Source organism: Orcinus orca, chromosome 8 (genome assembly GCF_937001465.1).
Source record: "Orcinus orca chromosome 8, mOrcOrc1.1, whole genome shotgun sequence".
Classification (NCBI taxonomy): Eukaryota; Metazoa; Chordata; class Mammalia; order Artiodactyla; family Delphinidae; genus Orcinus; species Orcinus orca.
In genome coordinates, this window is record NC_064566.1 from 97,570,355 (window position 1) to 97,594,989 (window position 24,635).

Consider the following 24,635-nt stretch of genomic DNA (forward strand, 5'->3'; position numbering starts at 1 on the left):
CGTCCCCTCCCAGATACCACTTGTATTTTATTTTATTTTACATTTTTATTCTGGTTAAAAAAAAAAAAGCCCACACATATCACAAAATTTGCTGAACATTTGTTTTGGACTAATTTCAGCTTATAGAAAGGTTTAAAAATAGTTCAAAGAATTTTCCGATATCTTAGAAGATAAATCTTATGCCTCTTCCCAGATTCCCCAAATGTTAACATACTTAACAAAGAAACCATGCTTGCTCTAGCATTCTCTTGCTTTCTCTCTCTCCATGTTTGGACACAATGCTCCTTGTATTGTGGATATAGAGGAGGATGTACCCGCACCCTCCCACCCTTTTACCGCCTGCTGTTGGCTATGATTCATTTTTTCAGAGTTTTCTTTCAACTCGAATGAAAAGTCCCAACCTAGGGTTTTAGCACTGAAACTGAGAAAGAGTTCAGCCTCTCCTGTAGGAAAGGAATACTCGTCAAATGCAGGAATGCTGGTGGCCTGTTTCCTGCCATGGAGGGGGGACCATGGGGAGGGGTGGGTATGGGCACAGCAGAGAAGGCAATTACTCAGAGGAATTGGGACAGAGGGAGTCTGGGACAGAAAGCCCCACACACGTTTACTCCTGCTGGAGTTCTTAAGAGTTCTTAGAAATAACTTCATTAAAAACCATGGGAGATTAATCCTTAGTCAGTTGCTTCATTTGCAAATATCTTCTCCCATTCTGAGGGTTGTCTTTTCCTCTTGTCTATTGTTTCCTTTGCTGTGCAAAAGCTTTTCATTAGCTCCCATTTGTTTATTTTTGTTTTTATTTCCATTTCTCTAGGAGGTGGGTCAAAAAAGGATCCTGCTGTGATTTATGTCATCGAGTGTTCTGCCTATGTTTTCCTCTAAGAGTTTCATAGTTTCTGGCCTTACATTTAGGTCTTTAATCCATTTTGAGTTTATTTTTGTATATGGGGATATATGTATACATATAGCTGATTCACTTTGTTATACAGCAGAAACTAACACAACATTGTAAAGCAATTATACTCCAATGAAGATGTTTAAAAAAAGAAAATTAAAATCACCTGTTTTCCCACCACCCAGAAAAAAAAGGAAAAAAAAAAGCATGGGAATTAAAACCTAAGTGCAGATGTTTGGATACGACACAGGAAAAAACTGAGCAAGTGCACAGGTGTTTTAGGAAGATGACCTCTAGCAGTGATATTCAGAATGGTATGGAAGGAAAGGCCTGGTGACAGGAGCGCACCACCTAGGAGGCTGTTACTGTAGCCAGGCAACTAGTCAATCTGCTAAATGCTGAATATTTTTCCTTTGACGTGGCTCTTGAGCTCACCACTTACTACGTAATTCAAGCCTTCCTCCTAGCACCCATTGTGGTCTTGTACCTATTTGTTGAGAGGTCTACCTCCCTCCTCCCTCCATTCAGGGGACCATTCACCTCTGCATGTAGTAAGGATCGTTGTACAGCAAATAGGACATACTGTTCATGCAGAAACCTCAGAGTCAACTTCAGACTTTTGAACCCCATTTGCATTCAGTTTTAATAACTATGAGATCTTAGGCAAGAATTTTTGAACCATAATCTCTTCATCTTAGCTTTAACCCTTCATCCGGCTACTGTGAAGAGTAAATTAGATTACACAGTCAAAGCATAAATGCCTGGAACATAATAAGATTCAATTAATGTTAATATTGATATTAATATTATAGCTAGCCAAGTGTCTGGCACATTGTAGGTATTCAACATGGTATGTAATTGTTTTTAATATATTTATTAATAATAGATTTTTAAAATTTGAGTGACACCACAAGTAGAAATGAGGATGCTGGGCATGAGTGTCTGCCCCACACAGTAAATGGGGTCTTGGCATAACTCTGAATAAAAATAGTTGGATCGGGCTTCCCTGGTGGGGCAGTGGTTGAGAATCCGCCTGCCAATGCAGGGGACATAGGTTCCATCCCTCGTCCGGGAAGATCCCACACGCCACGGAGCAACTAAGCCCATGTACCACAACTACTGAGCCTGCGCTCTGGAGCCCGTGAGCCACAACTACTGAAGCCCGTGCACCTAGAGCCCGTGCTCTGCAACAAGAGAAGCCACCGCAATGAGAAGCCCGCGCACCGCAACGAAGAGTAGCCCCTGCTCACCGCAACTAGAGAAAGCCCTTGCGCAGCAAAGAAGACCCAACGCAGCCAAAAATAAATTAATTAATTTTTTTAAAAAGCTGGATCTTTGGGCCACATATAACATAGTTAATAAGGTTCAGCTGTTATTTAATCCCTTCAGTAGCAATTGCATTCACAGTGCTGTAAATGGCTGTTTGCATCGGGTTATCGTCAAGAAAATCCTTCCAAACACTTTTAATCCCATCAGCGGAGAGCTCTCAAACTTTACTCATCCAGCAAAGTATGATTAGGTGATTCAAGGTGGACTTGAAATCAGTAAAATAGAGAGGAAAATTCAACACTTTAAGAACATAAATACAATCTATTTTGTTTTCCTTCCTTCTCTCCCCCTTCAAAACTATATAAAGGGGGAAATAGTATTCAGTGGTTCAGAGTAAAGACAAGCCAGCCATCAGACTTCACAACTGCTCCTCTTCCGGGTGGTTGTCACCTACTGAGTCCTACTTGGTCACTCACTCTCATTTACTTGTACCTCTAGTCCTGGCTCACTTGCCCTCCTTTCTATCTCTACTCCTGTCATCATGCTTGGTGATTTCAAATGCCTTGGACTTGTCAGGTCTCTGACTTCCACCTGCCCCTCAGCCATCATTTCCATTGTCATACCCTAACCCTCATCATCTAAAGAATTGAACCCAATCTCAAAGCTTGATTTCAAGCTTCATACTCCTGGAGCATACTCCAACTCTCAGCCTTTCAGCTCATTTACTCCCATTCTAGCAATTCTCTGATCCCGGCAGAGCCTGCAAGCTATTGATCTGACCACTTCTCCATCTATCACACCCTTCTTGCCATCATTCCCTTGTTACCTAGCTTAGATTCTATGGTCCATTATATAACCACTCCCTTGCAACCACACTAAAACCTCTGCCCAGCTTTTTCTGCATAATCACCTGCAAAGTGTCAACCTTAGTTCAGTGCAAGATTCTGTGCTCTACATGCCTGCAGCCCATAAGCTGAGCACTGCTAGAGAAAGCCGCACACCTCTGCCCATTGGTTTCCCTTTGAATGAATGACTAAAAATTCTCCAGTGGGCAGTCATCTCAACCAGTCGTGCCATATTTTCTAGTGAATTCTCTCTCTCTCCAGAGACTGTTTCCCACCTTAATCTCCCTCCCTAAGCCTCCACCTTCTACCCCACTCATTCTTAATTCACTGAGAAAAACCAGCCATCAGATGAGTAATCCTTCACTCTCCCAACAGCAAATCTACCAATCTCCATGCATCTGTACCCACCTAACCTGCCTTCTCTGCTGTTACAGTGGACAATGTACACCAGCTCCTATGAGAGGTAAGTATCTCCTCTTGTGCTTAATATCCCACATGCTCTCGCCTTCTCAACAACTTTCTCCGGCAATACTTTCTTTTTCTCCTGTATCATCAATCTCACTCTCTTTACTGGATCATTCCCATCGGCATACACTTATGCCTTAATAACCCCAATCTTTCCCTTGACTCCCACATGCCTCTCAAGTACCACCCAATTTCTCTGCTTCCGTTCACAGCAAAAATCCTTGAAAGAATTATGTACAGCTGTATTTCCACTGTCTCAACCACCATTCTCTCTTCAACCTGCTTCAGTCAGGCTTTATTCTTCATCCCTTCATTGAAACTATTCTTAATTAAGTCACCCATGACTTTTAATATTGCCATTTGCAATAGTCCCTTCTCTGTCCTTGACTAACCAAACTTCTCAATAGCAATGGACACACTTTTTAAAAATCAAATTTATTGATGTATAATTTACAGATAATATAAAGTACACATCTTAAGTGTACAGTTTAATGAATTCTGACAAATATATACATCTCTGTAGCAACCACTACCACAATTAAGATATAGAACATGTCCCTCACCCCCAAAGGTACCCTTATGCCCCTTCCAATCAATCCCCACAACCACCCTGATCCTAGACAACCACTGACACACTTTCTGTTTTTATACTTTAAATTTTTCCTAGAGTTTTATATTAATGGGATTGTATATTTTCTTTTTTTCTGACTTATTTTGCTCAGCATGTTTCTGAGATTTATCTATGTTATTTCATATATCAGTGGTTCATTCGTTTTTATTAGTGAGCAGTATGGAAGCCATCTACCTGTTGATAGACATTTGGGATGCTTCCAGTTTGGGGTTTCTACAAAGAAAACTGCTATGAACATTCATGTACCAGTCTTTGTGTGGACATGTATTTTCATTTCACTTGGATAAATACTTTGGGTTGAACTGCTGGGTCATAAAGTGGAACTTTAAATTTATGAGAAATGCCAAGCTGTTTCCAAAGTGGTTGTACCATTTTACATTCTCCTTACCAATCATCAGAGTTCCAGTCACTCCACACCTCACCACACTTGTCACTGTCCATCTTTTTTAGTCATTCTAATAGATGTATTGTGATATCTCATTGTGGTTATAATTTTCATTTCCCTGATGACTAATGATGTTTAACATCTCATGTGCTCATGGGCCACTTGCATATATTTTTTGTAAAGTGTTTGTTTAAATCTTTTGCTTTTTTTTTTTTTTTTTTTTTGCGGTACACGGGCCTCTCACTGTTGCGGCCTCTCCCGTTGCGGAGCACAGGCTCCGGACGCGCAGGCTCAGCAGCCATGGCTCACGGGCCCAGCCGCTCCGCGGCATGTGGGATCTTCCCGGACCGGGGTACGAACCCGCGTCCCCTGCATCGGCAGGCGGACCCTCAACCACTGCGCCACCAGGGAAGCCCCTCTTTTGCTTATTTTTTATGGGCTGTTTTCTTATTACTGAGATACAAGAGTTCTCTATATTCTAGATAAGTCCTGGGTCACTTACATGTATTGTAAAATTTTTTCCCCACTTTACAGCTTGTCTTTCATTTTTTAAATGGTGCTCAAGAGAGCAGATTTTAATTTCGATGAAGTTCATTTTACGAATTTATTTCTCTTATGATTCATGCTTTTGTGTCCTATCTAAGAATTATTTGCTGACTCCAAAATCTCAAAGATTATATTCTGGTTTTAGCTAGAAGTTGTGTAGTTTAAATGTTTACATTTTGGTCCATGATTTATTTTGAGTTAATTTTTATGTATGGTGTGAGGTAAAGGTTGAAATTCTTCCTTGCTATAAAAATACCGTGCTGTTCCAGCACCGTATGTTGAAAAGACTGTCGTTTCTTCATTTAATTACCTTCTCTCTCTCGTCAAAATCAGTTGACGAGACATGCCTGGGTCTACTTATGAACTCTATTCTGTTCCAAGGACTTGATCAGAGGCTTCCCTCTTTTCTTCTGTCTATACCTTCTCCTTCCATCAGAGATTAGTAGGTGTTAATTAGAAAACATGAGTGGGAGCAGAAGTGGGTAGAACTAAGTGATGGAGAGGAAAAAGAATAATAATGTGTTAGAATGATCAGCATGGACAGAGTCCTGGAAGTGAGAGAGAATATGATACATGGAAACTCAGTGAGTACACCCTCAGTCTAGAACATAAAGGAGGAAAAAGAAGCATGAGACAAGGCAAGGGAAAGTTTAAGAACAGTCTCGTAGGCCATGCCCAGTTTGTACTTAAACCTGAGAGCAATGGGGAATTGACGTAATCAGATGTGTGTAAAAAATAATATTTAATGGTTGTATATAATAAATAAGTTTGCAGTCTTTAAAATAAAGTTTGTGAAGAATATTTTGCCACTTCAGAAAATTCACATTGTTTCATTTGAAAATTAAGATCTGTATGAACTACGTAAAATTTATATTTTAATATGAGCACTTAAAAAAGACTAAAAGAAAAGTGTACCAACTGGTTAACAGTAGTTATTTTTGAGGATTAAGATTGCAGATGGCTCCATTTTCTTCTTTTTACTTTTCTGTAGTTTTAAATTTTTTACAATTAGTCTGTATTAAATCCGTAATAAGATATTTTTAAAAGCATACTAGAGTATGTGTCTTATTTTTAGAAGCGGTGCAAAATTACTGTTAAGAAAGATTATGCTGAGTGACATGACCATTGTGGCAGAGTAGGAGACACCACCCTCCAGCCCCTGACAAAGACCAACAATTAGACAGCTATCCCCAAACAAAAATGGCTCTGAGGGAGTTCAGAGTCCACTTAAGAAACTTCAGCAACACAGTAGAACAAAACACCTGAGAATAACCACACAAAAAATGAAGAACAGAATCATGTTGCCTGCATCATCCCATCCCCCAGGTGAACCCTGCTCAGCACCAGGAGGGAGCTCCCCAGCTTGAAGAGCTCCCCTCGCTGGGAAAGGGAGAGTGAGAGCTTTATCAGCTGCTTAGGGCACTGCACAAGGGGCTCACTTTGGTCTCACCCCACCCAGAAACTGAAAAAGCTGAGACATATAGACATAGCTAGGGACAAGGAAGAAAAGCAGGGCTATCAGTATTAGCCACATAGCGGAGCGACCGTGGTTCCCAGTGACCTGCTCTGCAGAGGACACCAGCAGCCTTTGCCACTGAAGAAACCAATGCCCAGCAGAGCCAGCATGGACCCCCTACAGAGTCCACCATTGAGACTTCCTCCAAAGGTTTTCCTGGTCACAGATGCCAGCCACCGGAGCATCCATCCTCAACTTCCCTCACCCCTAAAGCCAGGATCCACACTGGCAGCCAGCCCCAGCCTCTGTGGCTATATGAATACAAGATGCCAGCCTAGACCCTGGCAGTGGACCCCTCCGCACACTCTGTGCACATCTGGGGCTAGCTAGCCCCTCTAGCTGTGCACCTGCACACGCTTGGCCTGACTTCCATCACTAGTCTCCACTGCTATGTGCACACCCTTGAGGAGGTCCTGCAGGCACAGGAGTGAATGCCAATAGCCAGGGGCCCTACAGTGGCTTGTGGGCCTGGATCCAGCCCTGTCTCCTGACACTGGCCTGTCCTTCTCGATTCACCTGCAGCTAGACCCTCCACCTGTGCACTTGCCTGTCCCCAGGCCAACTCCTATTGCTGGCCTCCACAGCTATGCTGTGCCCATAGGGAGACCCTGTAGCCACAGAGTGGACACTGAGAGCCAGGGCCCGTGCAGCTGCTAATGCACCCACAGTTGGCCCTGGCACCTTGCTGCTGACCCTGGCCACCTCCACTATGTGCTTCTCTGTACCTGGCCCATGCCAGGCATCTGTACCCAGCCCCCACAGACAAGTGTCTGCACATCACCAGCTCTGGCCACCACCACTGCCTGCCCTGGTCCCTAGCCACTGGAACTAGAGGCACCAATGAGGACTCTAACAGGCCCTGCAGCCACTGCAGACCCTTGCAGCCCTTGTCTAGGACCATGCAGTTGTTGATGTCATGGACCCTAGCAGCCCAAGCTGATGAGACATCATAACCCCTGGACGTGGACCATCACAAGTCCCCACATGTATGGACCTAGAGTCACAACATGCTCCAGCATGCTGCAGAGGTCTTTCCTTACCAAGGTCAGTCCACAAAATCTGAAAGGGACTGTTTCTTCACATACAAGGCTAGAGAGATCACAAAGAGTCATGGAACCATGACACCACTGAAGGAACACAGTAAACTTCCAGTAACCTCAAGAAAATGAAGATACATGAATGCCTGATAAAGAATTCAAAATAATTGTTCTCGAGATGCTCAGAGAGCTACAAGAGAACACGGATAAACAATTTAAGAAAATCAGGAAAACAATATGAAACAAAATGAGAAGTTCAACAAAGAGAAAACACAAGAAAGAACTAAACAAAAATTTTGGAGATGAAAAATACAATGACTGACCTGAAGAATTCAACAGAGAAGTTCAATAGCAGACTGGAAAAGCAGAAGAAAGCATCAATCAATAACTCAAAGACAGATCATTTGAAATTATCCAGTCAGAGGAACAAAAAGAAAAAAAATTAAAAGGAATGAAAAGAAGCCTACAGAACTTATGGGGCATCCTTAAAAGAAACAACTGATGCATTATTAGAGTCCCAGAAGGGAAAGAGAGGGAGAAAGGGAAAGAAAACTTACTTGTGCTCGCTTTGGCAGCACATATACTAAAATTGGAATGATACAGACAAGATTAGCATGGCCCCTGTGCAAGGATGACACACAAATTTGTGAAGCGTTCCATATTTTCTGAATCGGGAGATTGAGATTGGCATATATACACTAATATGTATAAAATAGATAAGTAATAAGAACCTGATATATTAAATAAATAAATAAATAAATTCAAAGAAAAATAAACTGAGAGAACAAGGAAAAAAAAAAAAAGAAAACTTACTTAAAGAATAATGGCTGAGAACTTCCCAAAACAGGAGGGAATTAGACATCCAAGTTCATGAAGCTAACTGGTCACCCCAAAATTTCAACCCCAAATGATTTCCCCAAGATATATTATAATACTACTGTCTAAAATCAAAGGCAAAGAGAGAATCTGGAGAGCAGCAAGAGAATAGAAGCTTGTGACTTACAAGGGAATCCCCATAGGGCTATCAGCTGCTTTCTCAGCAAAAACATTATAGGCCGCAAAAGAGTGGGATGATACATTCAAAGTGCTGAAAGAAAAAAACCTGCCAGCCAAGAATACACTACCCAGCAAAGTCGTCCTTCAGAAATTAAGGAAAGATAAAGACTCTCAGACACACAGAAGCTGAGGGAGTTCACCATAACTACACCTTCCTTACAAGAAATGTGGAAAGGAGTTCTTCAAGCTGAAATGAAAGAATGCTAATTAGTAACATGAAAATATATATGAAAATACAAAACACACTAGAAAAATATATAATCAAATTCAGAATACTCCAATACTGTAACATGGTGGGTGCTAATATTAAACTCCAGCATAAAGGTAAAAGGACAGAAGTATTAAAAATAGCTATAGCTACAATAATCTGTTAATGGATACACAGCATAAGAACATGTAAATTGTGACATAAAAATAATAAGATGTGGAGGAGGGAATAAAAAGGTAGAGTTTTTACATGCAATTGAAATTAAGTTATCACTTCACATAGACTCTTAAACCTGTCTATAAGAAGTTTCACGTAGGGACTTCCCTGGTGGTCCAGAGGTTAAGATTCCACGCTACCAATGCAGGGGACCCAGGTTCGACCCCTGGTCAGGGAACTAGATCCTCCATGCTGCAGCTAAGAGCCCGCATGCCACAACTAAAGATTCCACATGCCGCAACTAAAAGGATCCTGCAAGCTGCAATGAAGATCCCATCCCCTGCAATGAAGATACCGCATGCCCCAACTAAAGACCCAGTGCAGCCAAATAAATATTTTTTTAAAAATTTTTTAAAAAAAGAAGTTTCATGTAAGCATAAGGGTAGCCACAAAACCAAATCTATAATAGGTAAAGACACACTAAAAAGCAGGAAATTAAAGTACACCACTACTGAAAATCCTCAATGCACAAAGGAAAACAGCAAGAGATGAAGAAAGGAACAAAAGAACTATGAAACAGAAAACAATTAACAAGGTGACATTAATAAGTCCTTATTGACCAATGATTAATTTAAGTGTAAATGGATTAAATTGTCCAACCAAAGTATACAGAGTGACTGAATGGATAAAAAAATAAGACCCAACTACATGCTATCTACCAGAGACTCACTGTGACTTTAAGGACACACTCAGGGTCAAAGTGAAGGAATGAAAAAAGATATTTGATGTAAATGGAAACCAAAAGAGAGCAGGGGTAGCTACACTTACATCAGACAAAATAGACTTTAAGTCAAAAACTGTATTAAGAGACAAAGAAGGTCATTATAAAATGATAAAGAGGTCAATGTATCAAGAGGATATAACAATTATAAATATATAGGTATGCAACATTGGTGCTCCTAACTATATTAAGCATACACCAACAGATACAAGGGAGAAATAGACAACAATACAATTATGGTAGGAAAATTAAATACCCAGTTTTCAGCAAAGGATAGATCATCGAGACAGAAAATTGATACAGAAACACTGGACTTGAACTATATTTTAGACCAAGTGGATCTAGCAGAAATATATAGAGTATTCCATCCAAAAGCAGCAGAAGACACATTCCTAAGTGCACATGGCACATTCTCTAGGATAGATTGTATGTTAGGCCACAAAACAAGACTTAGCAATTTTAAAAAGATTGAAATCATACCAAGTACCTTTTCCAACCACAATGGTATGAAATTAGAAATCAATAAAAAGAGAAAAGCTTGACAATCCATAAAAATGTGGTTGTTCACTCCTGAACAACTAATGGGTCAAAGAAGAAATCAAAAGGGAAATCAAAAAATATCTTCAAGCAAATGAAAATGGAAACAACATACCAAAACATATGAGATACAGCAAAAATTGTTCAGGTGGGAAGTTTATAGCAATAAATGTGTATATTAAGAAAAAAAGAAAGATCTCAAATAAACAACCTAACTTTACATCTCAAGGAACTAGAAAAAGAAAAAACTAAGCCCAGAGTCAAATATTAACAGAAAATAAGGAAACAACAAAGATCTGAGCAGAAATAGAGAATGTAACAAAATGGTTTTATGAAAAGTTAAATAAAACTGAAAACTTCAACTAGACTTACTAAGAAAAAAAAGAGGGCTCAAATAAATAATATTATAAATGAAAGAGGGGACATTACAACCAATACATAGAAACCCAAAGGATTATAAAAGACAACTATGAACAATTATATGTCAACGAATTGGACAAACCTAGAAAAAATGGATTAATTCCTAGAACTTACAACCTACCAAAACTGACTCAGGAAAAAAACAGGAAATCTGAACAGACCAATAATGAATAAGGAGAGTGAATTGCTAAACAAAAATCTCCCAACATAGAAAAGCCCATAACAAGATGGTTTCATGGATTAATCCTACCAAACATTTAAAGAGGAATTAATATCAATCCCTCTCAAACTCTTCCAAAAAGTTAAAGAGGTGGGAACACTCCCAAACTCATTTTATAAGGCCAGCATTACTCTGTTACCAAAGCCAGATAATATCACTACAAGAAAAGAAAACGTTGATCAATATCAACAGGTCAATATCCCTGATACATATAGATGCGAAAAATCTCAACAAAATACTAGCAAACCAAATTCAATAGCACATTAAAAGGATCATACATCATGAGCAAGTGAGGTTTATCTCTGGGGTGCAAGGATGGTTCAACACATGCAAATTAATAATGTGAATCACATGATCATCTCAATAGATGCAGAAAAAGCATTTGACAAAAGTCAACATAGTTTCATGACAAAAACTCTCAACAAAGTGGGTATAGAAGGAACATACCTAAACATAATAAAGGCAATATATGGCAAGTCCACAGCTAACATCATACTCAACAGTGAAAGGTAGAAAGCTTCCCTCTAAGATCAGGAACAAGACAAGGGTGCCCACTATTACTGTTCCTATCTAGCATAGTACTAGAAGTCCTAGCCAGAGCAATTAGGCAAGCAGAAGAAATAAAAGGCATCCAAATCAGAAAAGAAGAAGTAAAATTGTCTTGGTTTGCTGATGACATAATCTTGTATATAGAAAATCCTAAAGACACCATAAAGAAAACATTAGAGGGAACTCCCTGGCAGTCTGGTGGTTAGGACTCAGTGCTTTCACTGCAGGGGCCTGGGTTCAATCCCTGGTCAGGGAATTAAGATTCTGCAAGCTGCATGGTGCAGCCAAAAAAAAATTAGAACCAAATGAGTCCAGTAAAGTTACAGGATACAAAATCAATATACAAAAATCAGTTGTGTTTCTGTACACTCACAATAACTATCTGAGAAAGAAATAAAACAATCCCATTTACAATAGTATCAAAAAGAATAAACTACTTAGGAATAAATTTAACCAGGAAGTAAAAACTGTAAGACATTGATGAAAGACATTGAAGATGACACAGATAAATGTAAAGATATTTCATGTTGATGAACTGGGAGAGTTGACATTGTTAAAATGTTTATACTACCCAAAGCCATCTAAGGACAGACTGCAAACTCCATCAAAGTTGTATTTTTTACAGAAATAGAAAAAACAACCCTAAAATTCATATGTAACTACAAAAGACCACCAACAGACAAAGCAATCTTGAGAAAGAACAAAGGCGAAGACATCACACTTCCTGATTTCAAGGCAATTACTTCATGATACAGGCATTAAAAAAAGACACAAAGACCAATGGAATACAATGGAGAGCCCAGAAATAAATACATACACAGTCATCCAATATTTGACAAGGGATCCAAGAATACTCAATGGGTAAAGGACAGTCTCTTCAATAAATCATGACGGGAAAACTGGATAATCACATGCAAATGAATGGAAATTGATCCCCTATCTAATACCACTCACAAAAATTATCTCGAAATGGATTAAGAGCTTAAATGTAATACGTGAAACCATAAAATTCCTAGAAGAAAACATAGATAAAAATCTCCTTGATACTGGTCTTAGCAAGGCTTTTTTGATATGACACTAAAAACACAAGCAGCAAAGGAAAGAAATCAATAAGTGGGAGTACATCAAAGTAAAAAGCTTCTGCACAGCAAAAGAAACAATGAACAAGATGAAGGGCAACCTATGGAATAGGAGAAAATATTTGCAAACCATCTCTCTGACAGGAAGTTAATATCTAAAATATAAAAGGAGCTCATATAACTCAATAGCAAAATTTAAAACTCACAAATAATTCTATTAAAAAATGAGCAACGGGCCTGAATAGATATTTTTCCAAATAAGACAAACAAATGACCAACAGGCACATGAAAATGTGCTCAACATCACTAATCATCAGAGAAATGCAAATCCAAACCACAGTGAGATATCACCTCACACCTGTTAAAATGGTCATTATCAGAAAAGATAAGAGATAACATGTGTTGGCAAGGATGTGAAGAAAGGGAACCCTTGTGCATTGTTGATGAAATATAAATTGGTGCAACCACTGTGGAAAGCAGTATGGAGTTTCCTCAAAAAATTAAAAATACAACTACCATACGATCCAGCAATTCCACTTCTGCGTAGAAATCCAAAGGAAATGAAATCTCTGTTCTGTGTTACCGCATCATTATTCACAATAGCCAAGACATGGAAACAACATAAGTGTCTATAAATGGATGAATCTAGATTTAGATATAGATAGATATAGATATACACAGTGGAGTGTTTATTCAGCCTTTAAAAAAGGGAACTCCTGCCATTCTTGACAACATAAATGGACTTTGAGGGCATTATGCTAAATAGAATAAGTAGACAGAGAAAGACAAATGCTATATGATCTCACTTATAGTAAACTCTAAAATGGCTGAACTCATAGAAGCAAAGAGTAGAAGTATGCTTACCAGGGGCTGGGGATGGGGGAAGAGGAGATGTTGGCCAAAGGGTACAAACTTCAAATTATAAGAGGAATAAGTTTGCGGGGGGGCGGCTAATGTACAGTATGGTGACTATAGTTAACAACATTGTATTGTACACTTGAAAGTTGCTATAAGGTTAGATTTTAAATGTTCTCACAATCACAACAATGGTAATTATGTGAAGTGAAGGATGTGCTAACTAACCTTACTGTGGTAAACATTTTGCAATATATACATGTATCATCGCATTGTGCACCTTAAACTTATACCATACTATATGTCAATTATATCTCAATAAAGCTGGGTGGGGGGAGAATAATTAAGCTGTAAATTTCTTGGATTACAAAGTTTGAGTCTTACGGTTTTGTTTATTTCTAGTTCTGAGCTTAGTGTTCCGTAGCTCTTAGGCACAGTTGATGAAGAAATACAACTTTATGGGATCTCAATCAGTTGGTAAAAAGCAACATTTCTGAATTTAAAGAAACATTCCCTAAGGGACATACAAATCACAACACCCATGTCTGGTTTAAACCAATGTAGACTGCTGGGTATACTTCTCACCAAATCATGCTTTTGAAATACTAATTTTACTTTCTCTGCTTTGAATAAATGGCTGTAAATGAATGAGAGAACATTTTGATATGACCTGATCACTTAGGATAAATATTCTACTTACATAAATACAAATTGCTGTTATTATTTCTGCACCTCACTCTCGAGGCCTGAGCCAGCTTTTTAATTTTACATATAAATTTGCGCACGAACTGTTTAGCCAAATGGATAAAGCAAAGGCAGTAAGCCAGGAAAATCTGCATCTGGATTCTTCGTAGGACTCTGGGAAAGTGCTGCCTTGCAGCCTCAGAGGCAAATTTATTTGTGTAATACAGATGGTTGCCTCAGACAGTTTGTAACACAAATTGCGATTATAGTGTGTCATTCTCATTAATTTAGAACCATATCAGTTTTGTCCCAGTTACAAATGGATAAAAAGTCTGTTGATTTCAAACTTTCAATTACATACACATATATATATATGTATAATAATATATATACACATACACATGTATGTATGTAGATATCTTAAAATATATCTACTTTAACTCAGGAGGTAAGATAAGGATATGTGACTGATTCTAACCCAAGTGTCTGCCTCCCTTATTTATTTATTTGTTTGTTTGTTTTTGGCTGCGTTGGGTCTTCGTTGCTGTGCGTGGGCTTTCTCTAGTTGCAGCGAGCGGAGGCTTCTCCTCGCTGCGGTGCGCGGGCTTCCCATTGTGGTGGCTTCTCTCGTTGCAGAGCACAGGCTCTAGGCACACGGGCCTCAGTAGTTGTGCCACGTGGGCTCAGTAGTTGTGGCTCACGGGCTCTAGAGTGCAGGCTCAGTAGTTGTGGCACACGGGCTTAGTTGCCCCGCGGCACCTGGGATCTTCCTGGACCAGGGCTCGAACCCACATCCCCTGCATTGGCAGGCAGATTCTTAACCACTGCGCCACAAAGGAGGTCCCTTTTTTTTTTTAATTTATTCTTTAAACTGAGGTATGGTCAATTTCCAATGTTGTGTTAATTTCTGCTGTACAGCAAAGTGATTCCGTTATACATATACATACATTCTTTTTTATATTCTTTTCCATTACGGTTTATCCCAGGATATTGAGTATAGTTCCCTGTGCTGTATATACAGTAGGACCTTGTTGTTTATCCGTTCTATATATACTAGTTTGCACCTGCTAGTGCCTCTCTTTCTTGAGGGAGCACTTTCCTCTAGCACATTTAGGGATTGGTATTAGGTTGGTTCCTGTCAGTCCTTGTAACATCTGCTACCTACTCCTCTCTTCTGTTTTCTGCTCATTTTATATCTGATCATTACTCAGATTAATTTCTCCTGATATGAAGCTGTTATATAGCCAAGAGGGTCTCCATGGAATCGTGCTTATGTGGATTCCGTTTGATGGAGAAGATCACGGGAAGCTCCTTAGAGGTACTTTCTCTTGAGCCAGGTCTTGTAGGATGCAAGGGAATAAGCTAGACAAGTGAAAATACTTTCCAGGGAGGGGACAGCACGATGTACTTATTCATTCAGGCGAAGGGTGAATCTGGAGCTGCAAGGCAACACTGATCACCAGCACAGTACACCCCTAGACACACTGATCACCAGCACAGTACACCCCTAGACACATGAACTGTTTGGCTTACGTGGAGTTAAGACGTGAGCCTGCAGAAGTGACAAGACCATGAAGGGACTAGAGTATGTAATGAATATGATTATGCAGATACAGGCACTGTTTGCAGAATTTAGTGTGGTCGACAACTACTTCCCTTTACTTCATATTTTGATTACTTTTTTTCTGCCTGAGTTAAACCCACCTCAGTCTTTCTGGCATGGGTGATCTAGCAGTCTAGTTCTGTCTCACCTAGTTAGCAGTGTTCTTGAGAGTATTATTAAAAGCCCTCTGGCTTGTCTAACATTCTCCCAGTCTCTTTTCCCAACAACTGCCTGATTTGCTCCCTATTTCTAAAATTAAACCAATAAGAGTGAGAATTTAGATAATTCATCTCCTCTCTAGCAGAGCATTCCATGACCGACCATATCATGAGCTACTAGCCTGACTCTGGATTGGCTGCCCTTAGGTGAGGCCCCAGCCTTGGTGGTGGTAGGAGGGATGGGTGGGCTAAAGATTCAGAGACCACATAGTACAGAATGTGCTACCAAAGGCTGTTCCCTCAGCAGGAATTGTGAGCTGGGCCTGTCCCCTTTGACCAGGCCCTGGGTGTGGCAGGCACTGTACTGGCACGGGATCAAGGCCCAGCTCCATCACTCACTAGCTATGCTGCCTTGAATAAGTGACTTAATCTCACAGAGCAACTGGACCCAGATTCTTTAAACTGAGAATGAAAAATACTTAACTTGCAGAGTGAATATGAGCTTTGGAAATAAGTATATATAAAGTATCTGCTTCATAGCCAGTGCTCAATAAATGGTGATACACACACACCAAACTTTACTTTTTTAATTTTTAAGAAGCACATCATGTTTAACCCAGTTTATAGATGATGCTTTTCCTAATCACTGCATTTATCATTGAACATTTTAAGTTTTTTCCAATTTCAACTTTATAATTTAACGCTGTGGTAAACATCATCATGAATATAGTCTTACATTTTGAATTATTTTAAGATAAATCCTTATGATATGCTTCATTAGAACAAAGGATATGAATTTCTATGGATTTTTAATGCATATTGTCAAACAGGGATTCACAATGAATTAAAGATTAATTCTTAAAAATGTTGAGCTTAAAAATTATGATTTGGGCTTCCCTGGTGGTGCAGTGGTTGAGAGTCCGCCTGCCGATGCAGGGAACACGGGTTCGTGCCCCAGTCTGGGAAGATCCCACATGCCGCGGAGCAGCTAGGCCCGTGAGCCATGGCCACTGAGACTGCATGTCCGGAGCCTGTGCTCTGCAACGGGCAAGGCCACAACAGTGAGAGGCCCGCGTACCGCAAAAAAAAAAAAAAAAAAAAAAAATTATCTTGGAGACACACCTAAATAAATATTACACTTGCTTTTTTATCTTTTTCTTATTTATAGATGTAATTGGTATTTTATTGCTGTTTAGATTTGTGTTACTATGATTACCAATATTAGATTTAAAAATGTTTATTAGTTGATTTTCCTCTTGTGTAATTGGACTGTTCATGTACTTTACTGATGAGGTTTACAAAGTGTATATATTATATGCATATACTTACACACACACAAATATATATACACACATATTAATCTCATTTATGATACTCATTATATATTAAATTTTTATGCATAATTTCACATATTTATAGATTTTCCACTTTGCCATACTATTTGAAATTTCTGTTTTTATATCAGTGCTAGATTTAAAATGCATTCTAATATATGGAATGAATAGTCCCTCTTCCTTACTTTCTTTTCTCTCCTTTTTGTTCTCTTTTTTTTTTTTTTGATTATTTACCATCATCAAGATGGTTGCTTAGTGGGACTTCCCTGGTGGCACAGTGGTTAAGAATCTGCCTCCCAATGCAGGGTACATGGGTTTGAGCCCTGGTCCGGGAAGATCCCACATGCCACGGAGCAATGAAGCCCATGCACCACAACTACTGAGTTTGTGTCCCACAGCTACTGAAGCCTGCGTGCCTAGAGCCTGTGCTCCGCAACAAGAGAAGCCACCTCAATGAGAAGCCCGCGCACCACAACGAAGAGTAGCCCCAGCTCAGCACAGCTAGAGAAAGCCCACATGCAGCAACGAAAATAAATAAATTAAATAAATAAATAAATTTATAAATTAAAAAAAAAAAGATGGTTGCTTAGTAAGACTAGTAAAGTGAGAGAAAATAAAATCCCTGACATCATGACTGGTAAAGAAAAAGTCAGGGAGAAAGTAGAAAATTGTTGGAATAAAAAAGGATATAACAAGTACACCAGGGATTTTTAAAATAAAAAAATATTGTGGACAACTTTCTGCCATTAAGTTAGAAAACACAGACAATTTCCTGCAAACACAAATGTTACTGACTAAAACTGACTTAAGGAAAAATGGAAAATTTCAATGTATCTAAAACCATGAAAGGAATTGAATTAGGAGTTTACAGTCTACAATGAGCAGAGTAGATAGATACGTTAAGTAAAAAGCCAACGAACTTATATGTAGCTTCTGAGTCACAGGGTTAGTTTCTAAATTAAGGATCAGGACATAATGAAACCTGATATAAGATTGATTTTATTAAAATTTGAAAGAGCCCTGTGATGCCCCTCTTTCTCTAGTGCCCTAATGCTATAGACTGGGTATTTGTGCCCCCTCCCAAATTCATATGTTAAACCCTAATGTGATGATATTAAAAGGAGTGATTTGGAGGGAGGTGATTAAGTCATGAGGGTGGAGCCCTCATGAATGGAATTAGTGTCCTTATATAAAAGGCCCCAGAGAGATCCCTTACCTCTTTCTCTGTGTGAGGATACAGCAAAAAGAGATGGCCATCTACAAACCAGGAAGTGAATGTCTTCCATGTCTGTCTCACCAGACAATGAATCTGCCGGAGCCTTGATCCTGGACTTCCCAGCCTCCAGAACTGTGAGAAATAAATGTTTGTTGTTTATAAGCCAACCACTTTATGGTATTTTTGTCATAACAGCACAAATGAACTAAAACACCTGAACATGTGCTTATTTGCTTAATGGTTAATCTAGGGGTCTTTCTCTGTCTCTAACAATAGAAGATTTATCTAGATTAGTGTTTAATACTATTCATGTTATACTCTATTCTATGCACTGAAAGTTTGTCTTTCCCAAATTCATATGTTGAAGCCCTAATCCCCACTGTGATGCTATTTGGAGGTAGAGCCTTTGGGAAGTAATTAGGTCATGAGGATGGAGCTCTCATGAATGAGATTAGTGCTCTTATAAAAAGAAACATGAGAGAGATTATCTCTCTCTCTCTGCCATGAGAGGATACAGCAAAAAGGTGGCCATTGTAAACCAGGAAGAAGGCTCTCACCAAGAACTTGACCATGCTGACAAGTTGGACTTCCAGCCTCCAGAACCATGAGAAATACATGTTTGTTGCTTAAGCCACACAGTCTATGGTATTCTGTTCTAGCAGCCTGAACAGATAAAGACACTCTACCATACTAATACGAGAATGTAAAAGCCAATCCTTCTTATGAATATCCATACTCTAAAATATATTTACACTTCTATAATTAAAATATTCAAGAAATTCATCTGGAGAAGGGTATTCAAGATCTAGCTTAGACATTGTGTAACTTATATATTGAGGGTTTTTCTTACTGTTCTATTGAAATATGCTCCACGATGCTTCCAGTTGGAAGAAACAGAAAAATCAACCAAGCGCATTTGACTCAAACACTAAAAAATTGACCAGCTGGCATTTACACAAAGTCCAGAGATGGGTCAGCCTCCAGGGTTGGTTGTTTGAGCAACTCACTTGTGTCATCAAGAACATAGGTTCTTTCTATCTCTTTGCTCTGTAACCACAGGGTTTGTATCATTCTACAACTGGTGACTGGTTCCCCTCTGGGTTGTAGGACAGCTGCTGGTTACAGTAAGGCCCGCTGACTTCTTTATTACATCCAGCAGATGAGAGAAATTGCCTCTCCCTAAGACAACAAATGGAAAGTCTTTATCTTCAGCCTTTGGGGGCCAGTTTACATCCCCTCACACAACGGTAGGGCTAGGTCCTTGAAGTAATCCCTGGCTTCCTGACCAGAGCCCATCAATGGAGCTCAGCTCACTTCCTCAAAGCTCACTGCTGCCACACAATGGGAAGGGAGAAGAAATGTTGAGGAAACAAGCATGCCATCCACTACAAAAGATCTGCTCAGGAAACACTCATGCTTTTGCTGAAGTGACACTTGATTGCATGTTCATTTGGGAGTTTGCTATACAAAAGGAATTACAGTGTTTCTTCCAATTAGAGTCCGAAGTAGATCGTGCAAAGGTCAAGTGCAGGTCAGAAATGCTGTTAGATTTCAGGCAATTTATAAAGTATCAAGGCTCGAATGTCAATAAATCGCCTAAACTGATTTTTTTCAACCTAATTGGAAAAACATGTCAGTTGTCAGATAAACCATTTAAAGCTAAAGGTGAAGCTAAGTATTAAGGGCAATGAATACATCCAAAGACATGCAAGAGAGATTCTTTCAATCCAGGCAAGACCATTCCCCTGACAATCTAAGGCTGCCTTATACCACAGCGTTGATTTATAACCACTAAGATGTAACATCCATTAGAAAGCATCAATGCTCTTTATCTGTAGGAAACTTATTTATCAGTGTGATAGCATCTACATATATAGAACACACTATTTTCTCTTTAAAATTTGTATGAAGTCATACATGCACATTGTAACAAAACTCAATCAGCATCAATAAATAGTAAAAAACCAAACGTAAGTTTCTTTCTCACTTAATTTCCCCAGAGTGCCCTTCCCTAAAGGTTTATCAGTTTCTTGTATGTCCTTCCCCAGATAGTCTATATACGTGACAACATATACATCCTTTTAAAAAATATGAATGGGAACACACGCTACGTGCAGTTCCATCCCCTGCCCAATTTCATTTAACGATATGTTCGTACGTATAGAGGGACCTAAACCTTGAATAGCTGCCTGAATATACCCCATGGCTCTAAAGCAGAGGTGAGAGCAGCACTGAGCTCAGGTGAAGAACGGGGTAGGAAGGAGTCATCCAATGCTCAGGCAGGGAAGATGCAGTTTCTAACAGGAGGTCTGGAGGAAAGCACCGCAGCACCTGAAGTGAGGGGGGAAACCTGCCAACAAGGGGCAAAAGTGATGCAGATAAAGGAGGCTGGGGTCTCACAAATTACCTGAGGTTGAGTTTTAGTCTTTCAACCAGTTAGAGACAAACCAAAGAATTTTACCATGCGTCTGAAGACAAAGAGTTCTTCACTCAATCAATCAAGATTTTTTTTTCTATTTGTGTACGTGGTTTTTGAATGGGCTATTTTTTTTTTTTTTTTTTTTTTTTTTTCAGTACGCGGGCCTCTCACTGTTGTGGCCTCTCCCGTTGCGGAACACAGGCTCCGGACGCGCAGGCTCAGCGGCCATGGCTCACGGGTCCAGCCGCTCCACAGCATGTGGGATCTTCCCCGACCGGGGCACGAACCCGTGCCCCCTGCATCGGCAGGCAGACTCTCAACCACTGCGCCACCAGGGAAGCCCTGGGCTATTTTTCTTTCAATATCTGGGAAAAACCGTAATTCGAAAAGATACAGGGACTTCCCTGGTGGTGCAGTGGTTAAGATTCCGTGCTTCCAACGCAGGGGGTGCAGGTTTGATCCCTGGTCGGGGAACTAAGTTCCCGCATGCCGCGCGGTGTGGCCAAAAAAAAAGATACATGTTCACTGAATGGGCTATTTTTGAGTAAACGCCTTACATCCCAGGGTATTCCTTCAGCTGGAGTATCCCTGTATTTGAGATTCTCTAATTCACCACTAGATGGACCTATTTGATATTTTGTCTTCCAAGAAAGAGAATGGTTTTTTTATTCAGTGAGGTCTTCCTAGCAAGGATTTAGGCCACTGACCTTAACACAAGATTTATTTGAGCTTTTAAAAAAATAATTCATTCATACAAAATAATGAATAAACGGTACTCATATACTTAAGTGATGTTACTAAAAACAAATACCTCTACGTTAAACCTCCTGGCTTAAGAAATAAAACACAACCTAATAAATCTTTTAAGCCCACCATGCCCCCTCTCTGAGCTTCTCCCTCCCCTTTTTATCCATATGAAACCAGCATTCTGAATTATAAATTACTAGCTACTTTAAAAAAAGTTTTATTACGTATCCCTAAATAATATAATATTTAATTTTTACAGGTCTTGAAACTTATATAAAGAATTCATATGTATTTTTTAACGTTTTTCTCACTCATCTATTTCTGAGATTCCCCCATCTTGATATGCATATTTCTAGTGCATTTTTTAAAACTGCTGTATGATATTGTGTGGTATAAATGGATTAAAATTCATTTACCCATTTTACTGATTTGGGACTTGCTTTTATTTTCATTCAGCGCTATGATTTTAAGATTCTCATTTTCATTCATGCAGCTAAAACTTAGATAGATTAAACGTTCTTGCTGTGTAGTCTAATAATTCCAATATCAATCTTGGGAGTCTGACACTTTAGTTTCTTACATTTTTTTCTGCTGACTTTTGTTTATTTGGGCTTGTTTCTTTATGTGTTTTAGTAGTTTTTTTTTTTAATTGTGAGTGCATGCTCCTTTGGTGGTAATTCTCTGAAAATAATGTTTTGTTTCTGTTTTCTCCTCCATGCTAATACATCTTTAATTAGCCAAAGAAGCTCTCTACTTCTCTCCTCTGGAAATCATCCCACCCATTGCTCTGTTGTCTTTGTCTCTGTCTTCAGCAATACTGAGGCAAGTACTCTTTCTTTGGTGCAGGGAAATGCATTGTTTGTTTTCTCCAATGATGAATATGTTGGGAAAGCCTGGTGGCAAAGCTATTGCCATTGGCTTCCTACACATGACTCAGGTCAAGAGTCAGGTTCTCTCTCTTTCTGTGTGTGTGTGTGTGTGTATGTGTGTGTGTTGGTGATACCATCAATCTGTCCCAGGTTAGCACTCCCCATCAATGTACATGGGTTAGCAGAACTTGATGAAATGGCTAATTGATTTGGCCAAGGTCCAAATCAATCCAGAAGATGTCCATCTGGATGGTGCCCACAAAGATCTTCCTCACTTCACAGAACTTATACTTGGCCTCCTCGGGCACAACCTGATGAACAACTTGGGTCACAGATCAGATGGAAATTCCCACCACTCTTGTCAATGTTGATGACACCCATGAAACCGGCAGGGTAGCTTATATCAGCATGCAGCCTGCCCTCAATCTTAAGGAACCATGGTGTGCAGATCTTCTTTACTTTCTCTCCTGTACTGACACACTTGAGTCCCTTCCTTTGTAAAATGATGAGAGGGCCCAGTTGATGCATGAACGGCAAAAACATCAGTTAGGATGTCCAGCATCGAGTGATTTGGAACAGCTGTGTACTTCAGGACCGTAGGTCATGACTATCCTAGGCATAGGAAGAGCTGAAATCAATGTTTCACATGAATTACACAGGGAAGATTTGACCCACTAGTGCCAGGCATCTGGTATTCAGACCATGTAGGTAGCATGAATTATGTCCCCAAATCAGCACGAGTGTGAGCTTACTTTCTTTTCTTTCTTTCTTTCTTTCTTTTCCTTTCTTTCTTTCTTTCTTTTTCTTTCTTCCTTCCTTCCTTCCTTCTTCCTTTCTTCCTTCCTTCCTTCCTTCCTTCCTTTCTTTCCTTCCTTCCTTCTTTCCTTCATTCTTTCCTTCTTTCTCTCTTTCTTTCTCTTTTGATCTTTCTTTCCCTGCTTATCCTAGAGCCACATGCAAACAGACAAACCTCCCTTTGAAACATTACTTTCTACATCAACCCTTCTTAGAGTTCTGGCTTATGCTAGAATCTTGGATTCTACTTCCCACCCTTCTTTGGATCCAGACTTTGTCTCCTATTCATTAGAGGCCATTAAAAGCCGAGGCCTTCTCAGTTCAAGTCACAAGCGTAGTTGCTACCACCCTAACAATAACAACAAACCAGATAAGCTACAAAATCATAATTTTTTAAACCCACCAGAGATCTGAGGATAGAACTAAATCTAACCAAATGAAAATCTAGAAAGTAAAGAGGCCTTTCTTTAAGAGTAGAGACCTATAGGTGTTTTCATTCTAGCAGAGCAACTGAAAGAGGACAGAATACTTCATAGTAGGTGATAAAGAGAAACCAGCCATATTTTAATGAATTTATAAAGACCGCATGTGAGCTTCCATGATGCATTAGAATCCCAAGGAACCCGGCCACGGAAAGAGTAACACCTACCTGCCACTATTTCCCACAGGCCTTCATCAAGGGCACATAGATAGTATGCTGAAGGCTGAAAGGAGAGCAAAAGAGCTTAGAGAGATCCCGTATAAGGTGCTCAGACCTCTTCCGAGTTGAGACAATGGCCCATTGCAGAGAAGTAGCAAGGCGGAAAGAGGAGATGAGAAATCTCTCTGCAGCACTTGGGCTTTTACTGAGTGCAAAGCAGTAACTGCCAGACTGAAAGCAGGACAGTAGAGCATCGGGAGATCTCCTTAGGTACATAAAGGTAGGGATGGAACTGAAGGACAAAGAGATACTTCCAGTGACTTGAAAAGCTAGAATTCAGACTGTTAAGCAGAGAGAGAAATCACTCATGGTTCAGAAAGCTGTAGATTAACAAAGAAACATCTGATGTCTCACTGGTGCTTATTTGGCGCTTCTACAGGGCCAGGGATTCTTAGCCTCCTGACAGAATCAGGGATGAGCGATTTTCTGGAGGAAATATTATTTATTTCAGCCGCTAATGCTCTTTTATACACTATGTCCAATGTACGCTGAAGACTATGAGACACACAAAGAAGCAAGGAAATGGACCCCATGATCATGGGCGGAAAGAAGCAGACTGGGAGATGAATCAGATATCGGAATTATGAGAGAGGGACTTTAAAATAACCACAAAAACGTGTTAGAGGACCTACTAGAAAAGCCGGAGAACTTTCACAAACATAT

The 24,635-nt window shown here is 39.7% G+C and overlaps 1 long non-coding RNA gene and 1 other non-coding gene across 6 annotated transcripts in view; one reads left to right on the forward strand and one right to left on the reverse strand.

The window, feature by feature from the left end:
- Window positions 1–24,635, reverse strand: part of LOC117196951 (uncharacterized) — a 91,995-nt gene that overhangs the window by 42,358 nt on the left and 25,002 nt on the right. For all 5 annotated transcript variants that reach the window (XR_004477397.2, XR_007478723.1, XR_007478722.1 and 2 more), the window contains one exon: window positions 18,443–18,574. This is a non-coding gene — a long non-coding RNA (uncharacterized LOC117196951). The remainder of the gene's footprint in view (window positions 1–18,442; window positions 18,575–24,635) is intronic.
- Window positions 8,146–8,252, forward strand: LOC117196960 (U6 spliceosomal RNA). Its single transcript, XR_004477412.2, has one exon. It is a non-coding gene; the product is annotated as a U6 spliceosomal RNA (small nuclear RNA).